Source organism: Gopherus evgoodei, chromosome 4 (assembly GCF_007399415.2).
Source record: "Gopherus evgoodei ecotype Sinaloan lineage chromosome 4, rGopEvg1_v1.p, whole genome shotgun sequence".
Lineage (NCBI taxonomy): Eukaryota > Metazoa > Chordata > Testudines > Testudinidae > Gopherus > Gopherus evgoodei.
This window is the reverse complement of record NC_044325.1, coordinates 37,811,076-37,829,878: the sequence shown is the minus strand read 5'-3', so window position 1 is coordinate 37,829,878 and position 18,803 is coordinate 37,811,076.

Here is an 18,803-nt window from a genome sequence, read left to right as displayed (position 1 = left end):
GCAAAGCAACAATCACTTTCTTTATGTTCTTGTCAATTCTAAGAGCTAGTTGCTAGTGGTACAGGCAGTATTAAAAACTGTATTGCCTTGTCTTAATCTGCCATTCCCTAAAATATCCCACTGTGGAGAAGCTAAAGATAGACTCCAGCATATACGTGAATTGTCATGTGTTCAAGCAGGTGGAAGCCAGAATTAGAAGGCTTTCAATAGCCCCAAGGAAGGGCCGGCTTCGAGGCATGTCCAGGCTGCAGCCTCAAAACAAGACTTCATCTCCCCTCCTTCGGCAGAACTCACAGCAAATCCCTGCGGCTGCAGATTGATTTACCAGAGCACTAAGGATTTTTTTTTTAAGGTGTGAATCAGTATGTTGTGGCGCCTGCTTGTTCGGTTCTCTCAGCCTGGTTTTACATTTTCTCCTATTGGCATTCTGCATATTTATTAAAATAGGGGGACACAAACCTCTTCAGAGGCATGTTCCTTCCCCAGCGGATATCTGGTGTCAGTACATCCAAAGAGGCCACATATCTTCAACATTTGTTCATACTCCACCCCTACCCCAGAATTGCACCTTCCTGATTCCCTCCATCCTTTTCAGATGGGCTGTGAGCCCATTGCTGTGTACAGTTTGGAATATGTATGTCATTTTTGCCTTGTAAACTGAAATTCTGCAGGATGAAACTAAATGCATTTTAAAGAGGGTATGTAGCAGGGTAGCCTGCCTGGCCCATTAGGGGTATTCGGACTGAACAGACTTCTTGCTCTACCCAATTAACTGTTAGAGCAAAATGATCTCAAAGAGTGTTTGGTATTGAATAATCTCCTTCTCACCCTGATATACAGAGGCTGTTGAAAAAACGGTGGCTGCATGACACATCTGTTTATTTGGACTTCTTCACTGTGTTACCTTATTTGGTAACATTACAAGATGCTGCTGTTTAGTTTGGATTCCAGATCATGGGGGTGGGCTGACACACCTAATGTTTCTGAATGAATAGATATCTGTCTGCATCTGTTTAAAGAGATGTGTGTTGAAATCTCCCTTTGTGTCATTTCCCTATTGAGTCATTTCCCCATTGCTGAGAGAGTTTGTTGCATGCCATTTGAGCGATTTAGGTCTGGTTTCTTCTTGATATTGCCATTCTGTGGTGTACACTGTGTCTGAGGGCAGGGAAAGTAGCATCCAGGCAGTGCAATGACTCAGAAGCATGAGGGATGAGGGTGCATGCTGATCACCGCACTCTACACCAGCTGCAGACAATTATTGTGCACTAACCTACCCCTTCAAACTTCCAATACAGCCTGCTTCTGTGTGCTAGCAAGGAGGTGGAGAGAAGCTGGCCTGGCTCACTTGAGCATTAGGAAAGCTTTAGTCATGAGCATGTTAGCTGGTCCAATGGTCTAGCCATTAAGGGAGCACTGAGTCTATATTCTGCCTTCCTCGTGCACTGGGAACCAGATTAGGACTGGGAATTCTCTGCATCTTCACCCCACTGCATATCACATGGGCAGCTCAAATTTCTAGTGTGTTACTTTAGGCTTAAAACACCTTCTGATTGGGACCGTGTCTTTATGACTGAAGCAGTGGAGCTTGAGACATTTAGCTGTCAAAACATTCAGAAAGACGGAGCACATTTTATGTACCCCACCAAAATGTAGAATACTGCTCCATATGCTAGTGCTGGGATGGCCACTTCCAAGCATGACTACCACCCTCAGATCCCAAGAGACCGCTTATTTCTTTTGCCCTTAGAGGCAAATCTACATGGAATCATTTTATATATGAACATATCTATAAAATAATTTCATTGTGAGCATGCCTCAAAGTTCATGATAGTCTGGGAAAATTCTATTCAGCTGTCCCTCCCCCCCATTTTCTTTGATCGGCTTTCATCATCTCTTCTCCCTCTGCCTCCTCCCTCTTTCACTTTTCCTGTTCTTTGTTAACAGAAGTGAGCCCAGACTCGAATACTATTTAACCCGGGGAGGGTTCAAAAATCCAGATCTTCATCAGAAGTTCCAAAGTGACCTGTCTTGTCATTTGGTCTAGCCCATGATGGAAAGTCCTACACTTTATGAGATTTGAAATACAGACCTGCTACGGTGAGACTGTCATAAAACTTCCAAGTCAGCAACCTCATTCTTCCTTTAGTGCATACCATGTATATGTTAGCTACTTACTAGGGGATGAGCATGACATTTTGCAAGTAGTGGTCCACCTAACACCAATGTGCTAACTTGTCATTTTCAGTGCCCTTCTACTCACATGACGCTTGTTCAGACATAGGCTCGGACATTTAACAAGTTCCAAAATGACCCACAAGCCTTTGTCTGAAACTTGGCATTTACACTAGCTAGCATCCATTAGAGATGATCTAGGGTTTTCAGGAAGAGGTGGTGTGAAATAGGGGTATAGTCATCAGCCAGGAGCACTGGACTGAGAGCCCGGAACACCTGAGTTATAACTTGTCTATAACATTTGCCTCATGTGTAAAATGGGAATAATAATTAATTACCTAACAATGGGGTTGTGAGGATTAATGGCTTTAAGTTTGTTAAGCATGTTGAAGATTCATAAATTCATAGACTTAAGGTCAGAAGGGACCATTATGGTTATCCAGTCTGACCTCCTGCACAATGCAGGCCACAGAATCTCACCCACCCACTTCTGTAAGGAACCCCTAACCTATGTCTAAGTTACTGAAGTCCTCAAATCTTGGTTTAAAGACCTCAAGGTGCAGCAAATCCTCCAGCAAGTGACCTGTGCCACATGCTACAGAGGAAGGTGAAAAACCACCAGGGCCTCTGCCAATCTTCCCTGGAGGAAAATTCCTTCCCGACCCCAAATATGGTGATCTGTTAAACCCTGAGCATGTGGGCAAGACTCAGCAGATGAAAGGTGCTGTATAGGTGCTAAATATTATTATTTCTGCCAGGGTCACTGTACTTTTATTTCCAATGCATATTATTTTAAATATCCATTAGCACCATCATGTAATATTTTAATCAGTCTTTTTGGCTTCAACTGCAATTTTTTCACTTTAAATGACAGATTTACTGGCCTAACGGATGGGGTGGGGAGCAGTAGACATGATATAACTTGATTTCTGGTAAGATTTTTGTCACAGTCCCATATAACATTCTCATTAGCAAACTAGGGAAATGTGGTCTAGATGAAATAACTATAAGGTTGTGCAAAACTTGCTGAAAGACCATACTCAAAGAGTGGACTTCAATTATTTGCTGCCAAACTGGGAGGAAGTTTCTAGTGCAGTCCCACAGGGGTCTGTCCTGGCTCTGTTACTATTCAATATTCTTATTAATGACTTGGATAATGAAGTGAAGAGTTTGCTTATAAAATTTGTGGATGGCACCAAGCTGGGAGGGGCTGCTAACATTGAAGAACAGGTTTAGAATTATAATCAACCTTGACAAATTGGAGAATTGCTCTGAAATCAACAAGATGAAATTCAGTAAAAAGAAGTGGAAAATACTACACTTAGGAAGAGAAACAAAAACAAATGCAGAACTACAAAATGGAGACTAATGATTAGGCAGTAGTACTGCTGAAAAGGATCTGGGGGTTATAGTGGATAACAAATTGAATATGTTGCAAAAAAGGCTAATATTCTAGGATGTATTAACAGAAGCATTATATGTAAGACCTGGTATATAATTGTCGCGCCCTACTCTGCAGTGGCAAGGCTTCAGCTGAAGTAATGTCCAAAGCCGAGTGCCACATTTCAGGAAAAATGGGACAATTTGGAAAGAGTCGGGAGGAGAGCAACAAAAATATTAAAAAGTTCAGAAAACCTGATTTGTGAGGAAAGATAGAAAGAACTGGGCACGTTTAGTCTTGAGAAAAGAAGACTGATGGGGGACCGGATAACAGTTTTGAAATATGATAAAGGTTGTTATAAAGTGGACAGTGATCAGTTCTCCACGTCTACTGAAGGTAGGACAAGTAATCATGGCAGGCTGTTACTGGGCCACTTCACCTGGAATGGTCACATATGTTGTAATTACTTAAGCTAAAAAGTTTGTTCTACCTTGTATTTGGCTGTGACATGCTGAATATGTTTCTCATGTTTCTCTTCTCTGTAGAAGAGCTTTTTGTACCTTGTAAGCTTGTCTCTCTCACCAACAGAAGTTGGTCCAATAAAAGATATTTACCTCACCCACCTTGTCTCTCTAATATCCTGGGACCGACACATCTACAACAACACTGCATATATCGATGGTCTAGATATACTCAATCCTGCTTCAGTGCAGGGCATTGGACTTGATGACCTCTCAAGGTCCCTTCCAGCACTACATTTCTATGATTCTATGACATTGGGTGATATTTAACTCCATAATTGCAGCAAAGAGACTACCCCTTTCTGTGTACGCTTGGGGCATAAGAATACCCAAAGAGGCAAGGAAAGACCCTCATATACTGGCCAAGGGCACAGTGTATAGAGACCTGCATGTGTTGAAATGGTCTAGTAACAAGCACACTCATCCCTGAACATTGGGGGCTCCTGGACATTTCTAACTATTCTATAACTCCCATTGGCTCAGCAAGTCAGACTCCACACCAGTTCCAGTGCAGGGCTGTGTCTTAAAGGTACAATCAAGCCATCAGTTAAGTAGCTAAATATTATCCCCATTTTACAGATAGGGAAACAGACACAGGGAGGTAGGTGATTTGCCCAAAGACAAACAAAGTGTCAGCAATATAGCCAGGAACTGAATCCCAAAATTCTGATTTTCAGTTCTGTGTTCTCAGCACTAGGCAATAATTCCTATCAGCTTCTTGCTTGATCTGTATCCTTTTCCAAAGGCATAACTGAGGAAGATAGTTCAATGGACAGAGAGTTGCTAAAGGGATACAGAAGAACAAAATAAAATGAACAGAGTAGATGTCTGGTATGTGGTTACATTTTTGGCATGGTTAATTCTCATTAGTACAAGAATGTACAGCATGTAACTGTATTGGTGAAGCATAGACTCTTTTGCAGAGGGATTCTCCCAGGCAGACAAGAGAAAAGGAAAAGCTGCTTCAAAGTTTACACTACAAACACATTAAAACTTTCATAATCATCAACAAGGCAAATGTTAGTATTAACATCTGAGCTTTATTACTCGTGCCTGTTTATCATCCTAATCAGCATCCAATCCAGATGAAAATGATTATATTAGAGATATCCTTTTGTTTCCTATTTAATGAATTTGCACATTTTCATTTTTAAAATTAATTCCTGGCAATTCTATTTCAGCCTGTGTGTTATGAACAATTTGAAATCAACTGTGAAAGATTAGACCCCAGGCACACTTAATGGGGATGCTTTAATAGTGCAGATGGCAAAACAGCCTCTAGAAGCAGGTCTGGTGGTTATTTTGTGAAAGCAAATTCAGTCAAAATCCATCCAAGATGACATACTGTACAATTGCTGCACTGGGAACCTCAAATATGTGAAATTTTAATAAACTCTCCCCCGCACCCTTTTTAATTAAAATTTTGCAAGATAAAGTAGAAGACATGTGCACCTTCCTGAACACAACAGGAAAGGTCAACGGTAATCAGCATTCAGAATGAAGTTTCATTGTGACTGAATATGTTTGGGTTAGGAAGAATGTTCTAAATTACTGCGTGTGAAAGAACATGTATAGGGAGAAATTTTCATCACCATCCAAAGGTGATGGTAGGATGCTATGCCTGCACATTCACACTCACCCTTGCCTCCTGTTCCATTATTCAGGGTGCAAACAACTTTCCACATGCATGGCAAGGAAAGTGGATTCCTGTAGTTCTTGGAACTAGGCTCCTGATTTTCAAAGAAACCGCAGAGCCCTTTTGCAGCTGAACTATATAATACTTTTAACATCTAAGTAGCTGACTACCCAATAAGATTGTTTCTGGTGAGTAAAGCTAAATATATACCTATGTTTTTGCAAGATCGTAGTCACAGCCTGCAAGATCTTTGGAATAAGGTTCTCTGCAAGGCTTGTCTGTAAAGAACTCATTAGATTTGGATGCCATGTAAACAAGTTCTCATCAATATAATAATAAAATATTAATCAATAACCACTCCCAATGGCAGTCAGATGTGAAAGAAATTGTCAGGGTGATTGTGAGTTCCTCATTTACAAGTAAGAGACTATGGATTTTTATTGTGTCTGGAAGGCACCTAACACACTGTAGTCACCATTAAAAACAATAAATAATTATCAAATATATATGACACATCCAGTATCACTTCCTGTCAGGATGGCAATTCAATGATTTCAGAGTAGTTCAAGTAATAATCCAAAGGACCAAATAGGTCAAGTAATTTACCAAGGCCCCAACTCCCAGTGGATATTTTATGTTGAGTTAGGCATGCTAATGGATTCAGCCCCACAGGTGATATAGGCAGGGCAAAGCTTATCTTCACCTGGTTTCAGGATCCTGCTGTGGCTCCAGCAAGAGATAGGCACCTGGACACCTACACTCAGGGATTGTCCACATACCCAGTGGCAGAAATATATGCATCTAGGGAACTTGTAAAGTGAAAATTTAGATGCCAAAGGATTTTAGGCCTCAGGAGGTCATTTAGTCCAACCCCCTGCTCAAAGCAGGACCAACCCCAACTAAACCAGGCTAGCCAGAGCTTTCTCAAGCCAGGCCTTCAAAACCTCTAAGGATGAAGATTCCACCAGGTCCCTCGTTAACCCCTTCCAGTGCTTCGCCGCCCTTCTAGTGAAATAGTTTGTCCTAATATGCAACCTAGACCTCCCTCACTGTAACTTGAGACCATTTCTTCTTGTTCTGTCATTTGCCGTGACTGAGAACAGCCGAGCTCCATCCTGTTTGGTACCCCCCTTCAGGTAGTTGAAGGCTGCTATCAAATCCCCCCTCACTCTTCTCTTCTTCAGACTAAATAACTGCAGTTCCCTCAGCCTCTCCTCATAAATCATGTGCCCCTATCATTTCCATTGCCCTTCACTGGACTCTCTGCAAATTGTCCACTTCCTCTCTGTAATGGGGAGCCTCACCAGTGCCGAATAGAGGGCACTTCCCACGATCACTTCCCTCAGTCTGATGGCAATGCTCCTACTTATGTAGTCCAATATGCTGTTAGGCTTCTTAGCGACAAGGGCACCCTGTTGACTCATATCCAGCTTATCATTCACTGTAATTCCCAGGTCCTTTTCTGCAGAACTGCCACTTAGCCAGTCGGTCCCCAGCATGTAACAGTGCATGGGATTCTTCCATCCTAAGTGCAGGACTCTGCACTTGTCCTTGTTGAACCTCATCAGATTTCTTTTGGCCCAATAGTCCAATTTCTTTAGGTCACTCTTGACCCTATCCCTACCCTCCAGCATTATCTACCTCTCCCTCAGCTTAGTGTCACGTGCAAACTTGCTGAGGGTGCAATTAATCCCATCATCCAGATCATTAATGAAGATGTTGAACAAAACCATCTCTAGGACCAACCTCTGAGGCACTCCACTTGATACTGACTGCCAACTAGACATCGAGATGGTGATCACTACCTGCTGAGCGGGACAATCTAGCCATCATTCTATCCACTTTATAATCCATTCTTCCAATCCCTACTTTTTTAACTTTCTGGCAAGAATACTGTGGGAGATTGTATCAAAAGCTTTGTTAAAGTCAAGGTATATTATGTCTACTGCTTTTCTCATATACACAGAGCCAGTCATCTCGTCATAGAAGGCAATCAGGGTGGTCAGGCATGACTTGCCCTCTGTGAATCCATGTTGACTGTTCTTGATCACCTTCCTTTCCTCCAAGTGCTTTAAAATGGATTCCTTGAGGATCTCCTCCATGATTTTTATGGGGACTGATGATTCTACTTCCCCCCTTTTTAAAAGATGGGCACTATATTTGCCTTTTTCCAGTTTTCCAGGACCTCCCCCAGTCACCACGAGATTTCAAAGATAGCGGCCAATGGCTCTGCAATCACATCAGCCAGCACACGCAGATGCATTGAATTCAGCTCCAAGGACTTGTGCATGTCCAGCTTTTCTAAATAATCCTTAACCTGTTCTTTCACCACTGAGGGTTGCTCACCTCCTCCCCATACTGCGCTGCCCAGGGCAGTAGTCTGGGAGCTGAGCCTGTCTGTGACGGGTGAGGAAAAAAAAGCATTGAGTGCTTCACCTTTTTCCACATCATCTGTCACTAAGCTGCCTCCCCCATTCAGTAAGGGTCCCACACTTTCCTTGACCATGGAGTATCTGTGCTTAGAGGGCTTCCTTAGTTATCTATCATATCAGTGGTAATTCATATTACTTACTTGACCAAACGTAACCAAAATCTCACATAGCAAATGTCACATAGGGAAGAGTTTTCCACCATCACTCACACACACTCCATGAGTAGTCCTGTTGGCTTCAATGGGACTGCACAGTGCAAGGTACAACACTATAAATGAGTGTATCTGTTTGGATCACACTGCATACATGTGGTGAACTCTTCATCAATCTAACCAGTTAAAAAAATTATTAATTGAAAATTTTCAAATTACATATACATTTAAAGAAATATCATTCTGATCAAAGATGTTTCATGAGCAGGAAAAGATCAGTAGAAAATTATTCATTGTGAATTATTCACTCACTTGTAGGAAACATACAGACCAGTGGTTCTCAACCTATTTATCATTGTGGGCGGCATCCAATACTATGTGTATGGCTGTGAGGCAGTCACATGGGCCACAGAGCTGTCCTGATTGGGCCACAGGTTGAGAACCACTGATAGAGACTGATATAGGACAGCTCAGCAAATTCTTCCTTCACAAAAATAGGAAATTCTGCACTATGATGAACTTTATAAGTAACCTGTTCCAAGGCTTTTGTTGTAAACTTACTAACATAAAAAGCAAAGGGCAAAATGCTGCTAGTCATAGCTGCGTGTGATTTCCCTCCATGCATCTACAGGAAGAATATGACCCAAAAGGAGGCGTGTCCTTTGAAAAGAAATGAAAAGAGCGTGCAGAGTTTTCTGGGGAGCATTCAACTAAACTTTATATTATGGATCGCTTGGGTTCAGTTTGGTTTGAGATCTGGGTGAAAGTGTGGGGTCAGTTGACATTTTATCTGAACATAATACAAAATAAAATACAGTCCAGAACAAGTTACTGCACATGAAATCAGCATGAGATTTAATCTTTACATCCAACTTTTGTGTGTGAGGTACAATCTTTCTGTAGAACTAGGAAAACAAGCTTTCTGTGGATTTTTCATGCATTAGGTAAACTTTTGAGATGTTTGAGATCACATTTTTCTGTTAGGTTTACATTAATATTGATCACAATCAAGGCTAGCCTGAACCCTTCACTTTCAGCACAGAACTTTCCTTTTCAATGTAGGTTCTCTAGAAGCAATTTCACTGGTACTTGCTGTAAATGTTAATAAATGGAGCATATTCTTTAAAAGGATGGAAAATAACCCAGCCAATAACCTTACTTGAATATGTGACAATTATTTTTAAAGCACCCCACCTGGTTAGCCCTTGGGTAAGCATTGTCTATCAAGTAGATTATAGTAAATAGAAACTTTATTGTCTTCTTATTTGGATAGGATAATTTGAATTTATAAAGGCTCTGTGTTTCAACTGCACTTCTCATGGTGAGGTTTATAATAGCTTGTCTGAAGCAGCACCCTCTAATGGATTTTCCAGGTGTCCTAACAGACCCACGCATCCCCCTGGGGTGAAGAAATCTCTGCTTCACATGGGTGCTGAAGTGCACTCCAGCCCACCAGCTAATTGTCCATTTAGTTCTATCTCCATCAGGGGGTGAGAAGAGGGTTGGAGGAACCTAACCAAAATTTTATAAACATAAAGCAAACAGTTCAATACTGAGCTGCCCATCAGTCTTCCCATGAGACACCCCTGCCCTTTCCTTCAGGCTTAGTTCTCAAACAGTCTCTTACTTGTTTGTCACCTGCTCTTGAGGGTCTAACTTCTCCTCCCCAGTGGCTGCTCTGGCTAGCAGACCCCTCTCTCCACAATGCTACTGACAAAGCTCTCTCTACACAGAGAGGCTGAGGGAACTGGTCTTGTTTAGTCTGCAGAAGAGAAGAGTGAGGGTGGATTTGATAGCAGCCTTCAACTACCTGAAGAGGGGTCCCAAAGAGGATGGAGGTTGGCTGTTCTTAGTGGTGGCAGATGACAGAACAAGGATAAATGGTCTCAAGTTGAAGTGGGGGAGGTCTAGGTTGGATATTGGGAAGGGTGGTGAAGTACTGGAATGGGTTACAAAGGGAGGTGGTGGAATCTTCAACCTTATTGGTTTTTAAGGCCCAGCTTGACAAAGCCCTGGATGGGATAATTTAGCTGGAGTTGGTCCTGCTTTGAGTAGGGGGTTGGACTAGATGACCTCCTGAAGTCTCTTCCATCCCTAATTGTCTATTATTCTATGAATCTATGAGTAAACATGAAATTTGGTTTCTGCAATCATTCAAGTCAGAAAAACCTATTTGTACAAATTGATGTGGGGAATGAAAGCAAATGGGGCACATGCCATTTTTTTTAAAAAGTGAAAGAATATTTTTAGAAGTATTCATACACCTCTAATTCTTACTATAAAATAATTGTAGTTATAAGACTTTACATGTATCATGTAATTCAAGAAATTCAAAGTGCTTGATGATCATTCGTGAATTACAATTCAGAACACTGTAGGGGAGTTTAGTAGGGAATATTTATTATTCTCTTCTTATATATGAGAAAACTGAGGTAAAGAAGCTAAGGATGTGTTTACATTGCAATAACCCCTCCCCCTTCCGCGCACACACAAAAAGTTAGTATGGGCCAGCGGACTTGGGCTCATGGGACTTGAGCTAAGGGTCTGTTTAACTGCAGTGTAGACATTTGGTCTCTGGATGGAACCTAGGCTCTATGAACCTGGGAGATCGGAGGGTCCCAGAGCTCAAGCTGCAGCCAGAGCCTGAACCTGAATGTCTATACAACAATTAAACAGCCTCTTAGCCAAAGACTCGCAGGACTGAATCAGCTGGCATGGGCCAGCTGTACCCTAACTAACTTGCCCAAAGTCCACAGAGAAGCAAGGAACAGAACCTGGGGTAGAGCTGTGTGAGAAACTTCCCCTACAAAACTGAACGTTGGCCCTAGTTTTTCAATATGCTCCACAGGTTTCTAGAACCTGGGCCAAGTTTCACATGTCAATGAAGGATTCATGATTTTGGGTGGCTCATATACTTTTGACCCAAATCCAGAAAAATATAGCAATTTCAATTCCATTTTGCTTTGCATTTTTCAAGTTCATTTGAGCCTGAAGTTCAAAATGAATCTGAGGTAGGGAGAACTCCTATAACTACTACCACAACAACCAAAGGGTTTTAAAAAAAAATCTTAAACAACTTTGAATATAAATCACTGAGTTGTGTGACCTTGACACATTATCACTACATACCACTGTATCCCCACTAGTTGCGGAAGCTCAGGACTTTAATAATTTAGGAACTTATAGAAACAGCATTAGAGAAAACAAGTGTACTGTACACAGATCATGTCTCTCTCAAACAACTAAGAAATCTCCCAAAACAAAGAGAAAAAGAGCACTTTCTTCCCCAAATATAAACTCACTTTGGTTTGGCCACACTTCACTTTCCTGTACAATGAGCCTGCAGAATCAGATTCTGGTGTAACTTACAACAATATATTTGAACAATTGGAATGAATACATTCTTATTCATGGAAATTTTCCGCTATCAGACAGTTACTTTTTTATTAAAATCCCTACAGGTTCCCCTGGCTGCCAGAAAAGGACTTTTTACCAGAAGATGGGTCTTAACCAAAATCTCAAATCCAACCATCCTTAAACTATGATGATATCTGCAATTTCAAATCCAGATCCTATTCTGAATTTCACAATGAGCCCATATCATTATAATAAGTCAAACCAAAACCCCAAATCCACAGACCAGAAATATTTGAAATCTACATCCAGACTGGAAGTTTGTGGCATGAAAGCATTTGTTCTTACTATAGAGTGCCTGAGTTAACTGAAACCGCTTATGAATTGTTTTCATTTAAACATCAGATTATTCCAAATGCTGCATTGCACGAAGCAGAAGGGATGAAAGTGGATGACCAGAAGGTGATTGTGCATGTCTGGTTTCTTCTAAATAGAGAGTGCTTTAGCTAATAAAATTTATTTTGATAAGTCAACATTTTGCTTTTGATGCCGTATCCAGCTATGCTCACATAAGACATAAAATATGGCTCTCTTGTCAGAGTCTGTAGATTGTTCATTTTTATAAACATTCCTATCATGACAACATGATCTGTAGTTATAAATGATTAGCACATTGAGGTAGAGTAAAGACAATGGTACAGAAAGGTGACTGAATGATGTGAAGGACACCTGGAACATATCCATGCACTTACTTCTCTGCAATAACAGATTATTACAAAAGCACCATTTGTGCATCAGTTGTGATACAGGGCTGAAGTCCTGAAAGGAGATGAAGGAGTTAGAATTTTAATGGTCACATCTCAGAAGAGAACCTCACAGGATCAGGTCTTATTGATTAGCCTAAATTAAAAGTGTATTTGGAAAAGAACAAAGGGTCCAATCTTCTAAATGTATAACATGTGCAGAACTCCAGTTGAAGTCAATGGGTGTTTTGTGTAGAGGAAGGCAACAAGATGGGCCCATAGAAATTGTAATTATCAGAAAAAAATGGTGGTCCTTCTATTTCAGTATTATGCTCCAACAATGAGGAAGTTGGCTGCATCAGAGAAAGATGAAATAGCTGCACAATACACCTACTTGGGCATTATCACAGCATTGTTGGATTTTTTCCCCCACACTCACTCCAGCTGGTGTTTGGTTTATGCCCAGAATAATTAGGACTGAAATAGTCTTTGTAGTTTTTATCCTAGCTATAGTAAATCCAGATGTCACTGTTATTCATATAAAAGTCTAATCCTTATCTGAATCTTACTGAACCATTTCCCTCAATATTTTCCCATGGCAGGGAAATCCACAGGTGGATTATTCTTTGTATAAATTTCCTTTTAAAAATAATACTCCTATAAAGTTATTCAAGTGTTTCTTTTCTTGTATTATGGAAAAGGGTAAATGACAGAGAGCTCAAAAACTCTTTCCTGTACTATTAACTAAGTATCTTATACACTGTACATTTTTATCCTTAACTTTTCCAAACTAAATAGCCCTAATCTGCATCACTTTGTAAAATACCTTTTTCTTCCTTTCCCATCCCAAATGCATCGAATCATTTTATGTTGCCCTTTTCCTAGACCTTTCCTCTTTCTCCTATAGTACATTAACACAGTTATTGAATATATAGCAACTTAATTTAAACTGATGAACCATATTGCAGAAGATTAACAGTAAAAGAGTTATGAGTACTCAATGATAATGAAATGAAAATGTCTTTAATAATCAATTGGTATTTAAAGTAATGTTGAATAGCTATCCTAACACATCTACCATTTACATTTAATAGCATAAAATTGCATGTGAAATCAATGCTATTTGTTATTAAAACCTTAAATTTTTGGTATCTAAATTCCAGGAGTTTTTACAAAAAGATCAACCATATTCTAGACCACAGAGGAATGAGAAAAGATATGCTTTTGAACCAGCATGTGCATCAGAGAGCAGAACACCATAGTTAACAAGGAGAAATCCTGACTCCATTGAAATCAATGGGAGTTTTGTCATCACTTCAGTGATTTCACTCCAGATATGTAAAAATTCTTTCTGTTCCTTTCTCCCCCTTTCTTTTCTCCTATTTTTTTGCTGTTGTTTTGGGTTCAAAATAAAAAAGAAGACTGTGCAGAACCCCAGAGTCAAGGGAAGAATTCAAGAATTCCAGTAATTTTCCAGGACTCCTTTGCAATGGGTCTAGAAGTCTAAGAAGAACAAGATTTGTGAAAATATTTGAAGATCAGTCCCTCAAAGTATTTCTGCAGTTCTTCAACAAATTTTTTCCAGAACCAGCACTTGTGAAGATTCATGAATATCAACAAATAAAATTTAATTAATTATTCAACAAATATCTCTCCAATGAAGTTGAAGTCAGCTTTTACTGTATCCATATCATGTTACTCATTACAGTTGAAAGCTGATTGGCAATTAATATGAATTTGAAACTTTAATGCAGACATGTAGAAAAAACTCCCACTGACGTTAAAAAGTACTCAGCAATTGTCATTTTGCAAATTAATGCCTCCTCAATGCTTTTGTTTTGCAATGTTGTTAAGGATTTACTTGGTGAATTGTGATTATCTGGACTGAAATTCCTATATTAGACACTCCAAGGTACCTTGTCTTCTTGATATGCTTAACTGTCTTGTGAGAGACAAAGATAAAGCTGAAGGGAAGGTGAATTTATAATAGGTGTAACAATATATTAAGAACCTTAAATCATATATCAATAGGGAAGGGCCAAGTAATGCAACTGACCTGAACCTTCATCTAACTGTTTTGGGAAGTTCAAACATTTACACAACATTTCTTATCGCATACCATTTGTATCAGACACATCTTCTCAGTGACTGAGGTAGCCTATTAACTTCTTAGGACAGTGGTTCTCAATCAGGGGTATAGGTACCCCTGGTGGTATACAGAGGTCTTCCAGAGGGTACATCAATGCATTTAGATATTTGCTTCATTTTACAAAAGGCTACATCAAAAACTCTAGTGAAGTCAGTACAAACTAAAGTTTCACATAGACAATGACTTGTTTGTATTGCTCCATATACTACACACTGAAATGGAAGTACAATATTTATATTCCAATTGATTTATGTTATAATTATATGATAAAAATGAGAAAGTAAGCAATTTTTCATTAACACTGTGCTGTGACACTAGTTGTATTGTTATGTCTGATTTTGTAAGCAAGTTTTTAAGTGAGGTAAAATGTGGGGTACGCAAGACAGATCAGACTCCTGAAAGGGGTATAGTAGTCTGGCAAAGTCTTAGGACAGGGATTACGTTTTCTTAACAGGGAAGGATTGTCTTGTAGTTAAAGCATAGAATTAGAACTGTAGCAATTTGGGTTTTACACCATGCTTTGCAATAAACTTTTTGTGAATATGATCTAGTCTATTACACTAAATTTTTCATAAATGTGTCATTAATTTTGTCTTCATGTTAGGCATCCAACTTGAGACACGTCTGGACTGATTTTCCACATGACTTGTGGGCGCTTAATAATCATAGAATATCAGGGTTGGAAGGGACCTCAGTCCAACCCAATGCAACTATTAATGTCCTAACTAGCTCTCATAAGGCACAAAAATTAAGGAACCCTTATTTAGTGGCTATTTTTTGAAAAATGTGGCCTAAACCTTTCTGTGCTTCAACTTCTAGATCTTTAAAAAGATGATACTTTCATGTATTGTGACACTTATTCATAAGCAGCTGTAAAGTGATTTGCTGTCCTTTGATAGGAGGATCTATAGAAGTGTTAAGTATTATTATTTGATCACAAAGTGGCAAACATCTTATTACTGTTATTGGATAACAATAGTAATGGAAATAAATTTCATTTTTCCTTCTACATTCCATGGTTCTGCCCATGCTTAGAAACAATGGTGCAGCAAAGCAATCAGAAAGTCTATTTTAATGAGATTTTCCCATCAGTTTTACAGATTAAATGATTGGATTTAGAGTCCAATACTGTGAGATGCTGAGCTCTTTCTGTAAAGTCACGAGTACCATCAATGCAAAGCTCAACCTTACAGAAATTAGGACCAACATTTTCAAAAGTGGCCAGTGATGTTGGGTCTCTCACTGTTTTGGGTGCCCAACGTGAGATACTTTAACCCTGATTTGTAAAGGAGGGTAATACAATTAATGCCAATCAGCATGGGTTTATGTAAAATTGATCCTGTCAAACTAACTTGATATTTCTGATACAATATACATAGACTTCTGTAAGACGTTTGACTTGGTACCACTTCGTATTTTGATTAAAAACGAAGAAAGATATGAAGTTAACGTGGCACATATTAAATGGATTAAAGCTGGCTGACCGATAGATCTCAAAATGTAATTATACATCAAATTAAATCATCAAAATGTGAGTGTTTCTTTAGTGGGGTCCAACAAGGATAACTTCATGACCTAACACTACTTAATCTTTTTTAATAATGACCTGGAAGAAAACACAAAATTACCATTGATAAATTTTGCAGTTGACACAAAAAGGGTGGGGGAGTGTGGTAAATAATGAAGTGGGTAGATCACTGATTCAGAGTGAGCTGGACTGCTTGATAAACTGGGTGCAAACAAACAAAATGTGCTTTAATATGGCTAAATGTAAATGTATACATCTAGGAACAAAAGAAATATAGGTCATATTTACATAATGGATGACACTATCCTGGGAAGTAGTGACTGAAAAAAGATGTGTGGTTCATGATTCATAATCAGTTAAAACGAAGTTCCCCATGTGACACTGGCCAAAATGGCTAATGTGATCCTGGAATACATAAATGAGGGAATCTTAAATAGGACTAGAGAGCTTATTTTACATCTGTATTGGCACTGGTGTGACAACTGCTGGAATTCTGTGTCCAGTTCTGGTGTCCACAATTTAAGAAGGATGTTGACAAATTGGAGAGGGTCCAGAGAAGAGCCATGAGAATGATTAAAAAATGATTAAAGAAAGTGATAGACTCAAGGAACTCAATCTATTTAGCTTAGCAAAGATAGTTAAGGGGTGACTTGATCACACTCTATAACTATGTACCTGGGGAACAAATATTTAATAATGGGCTCTTCAATCTGGCAGAGAAAAGTATAACATGATTCAATGGCTGGAAGTTGAGGCTAGGCACCTTCAGAGTGGAAATAAGGGTGTTTTCCCATCCTCAGTCAGAGTAATTAACCATTGGAACAATTTAGCAAGGATTTTTGTGGATTTTCCATCACTGAAAATTTTTAAATCAAGATGTTCTTCTAACAGATCTGCTCTAGGAATTGTTTTGGAGAAGTCCTGTGGCCTGTGTTATATAGGATACAAGACCAGATGATCACCATGGTTCCTTCTGGCCTTGGACTATATAAATCTATCAGTATTCATAGATTCTATTAATTTTACCTGGAGTTGTGGATGCTCAACACCTCTGAACATCAGATTCAAAGATCTTAATTCCCCCCCCCATCTATTTTTCCCTTTTGCCCATTTACAGACAGAGAGGTTTAAAAAAATCCTCATAAGCCTGCACTTCTAGCTCTTTTTCAGGTTACAGAGTATTGATTGGATACCAGTGAAAAGTTAGTCAGTTTGTTTTATTTTATTGGGTACCAACACCAAGATACAAACATTTTATAGGCACAGTCAAGCAAAAAGTACAATTTTTATTTCACGTCTGGACAAATAAAATAAACTTCCAATCAAGCAATATAAACGTCACTGTCCTGATAGAGTAGTTAGCAGGAAGAATGTGAAAGTTAGGCATTCCTTCCTGACACCCTCACTAATTCAAACAGATTCACCTAGGTATATGAAACTGAGCTTTAGCTGCACGCATTTTGTTGACAACTAGCTTAAGTAACCCTAAAACACTTCTCCTGATTGTGAACTTTATATGTGAACTCTTTGTCACTATTCAGTAATGTTTTTGGTAGTGTGTTGCATCAAAGGTATATGCACCTCAAAAGTAAAATTATTTGTGTAATGTAACAACCCAAGGTTGATATGGCCCCTAAGTGTAGTTCAGAAATTAAAGTGTGCTATGTTATTGCTGAATATCTATCCCTTTTCTGCATTAATTTAAAGGGAGATTTCAAAGACACAAATGACAGTTAAGTGGCTAATTCTCAATGAGTATAAATGGAAGTTTGGTGCCTAACACCAATTTGTTCCTTGGAAAATCTCAGGCTTAAAATATACCTTCCAATGTCTGTACATTCTTGGCCTCATAGAAAGTGACACCATTCATTTTTTACACTTCAGTTCTGTCTATATCAATCTATCTACGCAGTGCTGTTTTATGTATTGCACTCCTCAAAAATGCATCAATAAATTATTATTATTATTTTTACAGTTCTGCCTAGAGGTGCCAGCCAAGATCAGGGCCCCATCACGTAAAATGTTATATAAGTACTCAATACAATATATTCCCTGCACCAAAGATATTTACATAGATAAGACCTATAAAGTGTAGGAGTAAGGTGTGATTATTATCTCTATTTTATGGATGGAAAACCAAGGCACAGAGACATTAAATGACTTGACCAAAGTCACATATAAGTCTCGGGAAGAACTTGGCATTAAACCTAGATCTTCTAATTCCCCAACCTGTACCAACCTTCTTCTGATCACCATATACAAATATTTCAGTCCCTTGCACATTTTATCCTAAACACACAAGATCCTATTTTGCCCCCACCACTAGTCTGAGGGAGGGAAATCTTTTGTGTATTTGTTTAATTGTGTGATTATTGAGGGAAAGTAAGATTGCACAAATGTAATTTTTGCTTCTGTAGCTGTTCCACCAGCATGATTTGCATTCTGTTCTGAAGGCACTGAGGTCCATCCTTGCTCATTCTAATGGGATCCAGGACACAGCTCCATAGTCATGAGCCAAGGACCAAGACAGCTCTGCCTCAGAACTCACTGATCTGACTCTTGTGGGTGATAGCTGTTCCATTGTTCCAGCAGAATGCAGTTGTCAATAGTGGTCATGGAGCCAGAGTTAGGAGCAGGGCACTCGAATCAAATGCTGTCTGCAGCTAATGCTGCTAAGTAGCAGTTTAATAGGTATGGCCCCAATCCTGGACTCCTTTATCTAGCTTTACTGA